At 43.7% G+C, this 2,223-nt stretch overlaps 1 non-coding gene across 1 annotated transcript; it reads right to left on the bottom strand.

The window, feature by feature from the left end:
* Nucleotides 1–327: 327 nt before the first annotated feature.
* On the bottom strand, nt 328–435 carry LOC130964083 (small nucleolar RNA R71). Its single transcript, XR_009080193.1, has one exon. It is a non-coding gene; the product is annotated as a small nucleolar RNA R71 (small nucleolar RNA).
* Nucleotides 436–2,223: the final 1,788 nt, after the last annotated feature.

Genomic DNA, 2,223 nt, shown 5'->3' with positions numbered 1-2,223 from the left:
TATGGGAGAAGCATCTCTATCCCTGCCATTGGAGCAAACAACTTTGAGCTTAAGCCTCAATTAGTTTCTCTAATGCAACAGAATTGCAAGTTTCATGGACTTCCATTGGAAGATCCTCATCAGTTTTTAGCTGAATTCTTGCAAATCTGTAACACTGTCAAGACTAATGGGGTTGACCCTGAGGTCTATAGACTTATGCTATTCCCTTTTGCTGTAAGAGACAGAGCTAGAATATGGTTGGACTCACAACCTAAAGAAAGCCTGAACTCTTGGAAAAAGCTAGTCAATGCCTTCTTGGCAAAGTTCTTTCCACCTCAAAAATTGAGTAAGCTTAGAGTGGAAGTCCAAACCTTCAGACAGAAGGAAGGTGAATCCCTCTATGAAGCTTGGGAAAGATACAAACAATTGATCAGAAAGTGTCCTTCTGACATGCTTTCTGAATGGAGCATCATAGGTATTGTTCCGAGGGTTACCTGAAACTGTAGGTCGATCTCGGACGAGATCTTCTGTACTGGTCGGAGCTGTTGCGTCCGACTTGTTGGACTGGTTGCACTGCTGATCCTTCGTCACCGGAGGGTGGGGGGTACCTGCAAGAGACTCCGATGCTTAAGTTAGCATGGGTATTAAACAGGTTTTATGTGGAATCAGAGTATGAGTTATACCTGGGTGCTCCAGTGTATTTATAATGGTGAGATGTGGCCTCCTGTGGATAGGATAAGTTAGTTATCTTATCTTATCTTTAAGTGAGGTCATCTTATCTTCAAGGGAACCGCCTTTATCTTTCTGGGCTTTAGCCGCCTTTAGATTGGGCTATGTTCCTTCGTTTTGGGCCTGCTTTGGGCTCCTTTGGCGAGTTGGCCGAGCTCTTTGAGAAGAGGTCGGATATTGGCCGAGCTCTTTAAGAAGAGGTCGGATATTGGCCGAGCTCTTTAAGAAGAGGTCGGATATTTGGCCGAGCTCTTTGAGAAGAGGTCGGATATTTGGCCGAGCTCTTTGAGAAGAGGTCGGGCATTTGGCCTGAAGAGGTCGGGCATTTGGCCTGAAGAGGTCGGTCGGCTTGCTAAACATCCCGGGTCGGACAGCTTTGACCCAGGGTATGAACAGTGCCCCTGCTTGAGTTCGATCCTTTCCATGAGATCATGCTTTTTCAGAGCTTCAATCTCTTTGGAAATCGTGCTCAAGCATCTGTCTGGCTTGTTTCTTCATTGCTTTGCAATCTTTGTAGATTTTCTAGAGGTTTGGTTCTTCACAGTCCAACCTCTTTTGAGTGGTAGCGTGGGTTTTCTACCTTTGCTTTCTGGATCACGCCTTGCTTTAAGTTTGTGTCGACAACCCTCTGCTTTGGCGAAGTTGTCCTTGCAGCTTGATATCCGGACTTTTAGTGATTTCTCCAATGACTTTTTTAGTGTTCTTTATGTAGATAGTCTCGGATGACGTTCGTAGCCCTGTTTGAGATTGTGCCTTCTTTGAGTGGAGTTGTATCCTTTTTGGCTGAGCACATTTGAGCCTTAGGTTGTTTTCGAACCTTTATGGCTTTGTTCTTTTTTGAGATCATGCTTGCACCTCTTCTTTACTGACGTCGACCTGTATTACTTTGCCCCTGCTTGAGTTCGGACTTTTCCGTGAGACTGTGCTTTCAGAGTTTCGATCTCTTTGGGGAAGTCGTGCTCAAGCGTCCTGACTTTGGTCGGTCTTTGAATAGTTTCTCTTTTGTGCGAGTCTGATATTGCCCCTTTTTACTTTGTTGAGGGGACTCTTCAGCCTTCTTCCGACTTGTTTGTCTTTGCTGTTCGGGCTTTTTAGTCATAATCCAACAACTTTTTTAGGTAGTGTTCCGATGGGGAACCTCTTTATGGTTTGTTTTGGATGACTTTTTAGCTCCGTCTTTGATTTGTGCTTTTGCCTTTTAAGAAGTGTCTTTTTCCAAGACTTCGTATTTTTTAGCACACATTTTTTGTTGTTCCAAGCTGTAGCTTTGGGCCGACTTCTTCATGTCGGTCGCTTCTAAGTTATTTCTAGTAATCCTCTTTATTGGACCTCTGTTAGGTCTCTTTCAGGGATTACTTTTTATAACTTTTTGTTTATGGGACGACTTCTTTATGTCAGTCCCTTCTCCAAGTTATTTTTGTAATCCTCTTTCTTGGACCTTTGTCAGATCTCTTTCAGGGATTACTTTTATAACTTGTCCGTTGTAGGAGACCGACTTCTTTATGTCGATCTCTT

The sequence above is a fragment of the Arachis stenosperma genome, chromosome 2, assembly GCF_014773155.1.
Source record: "Arachis stenosperma cultivar V10309 chromosome 2, arast.V10309.gnm1.PFL2, whole genome shotgun sequence".
NCBI lineage: Eukaryota > Viridiplantae > Streptophyta > Magnoliopsida > Fabales > Fabaceae > Arachis > Arachis stenosperma.
The sequence above is the reverse complement of the archived record's forward strand: the minus strand, read 5'-3'. Positions and strand labels throughout refer to the sequence as shown.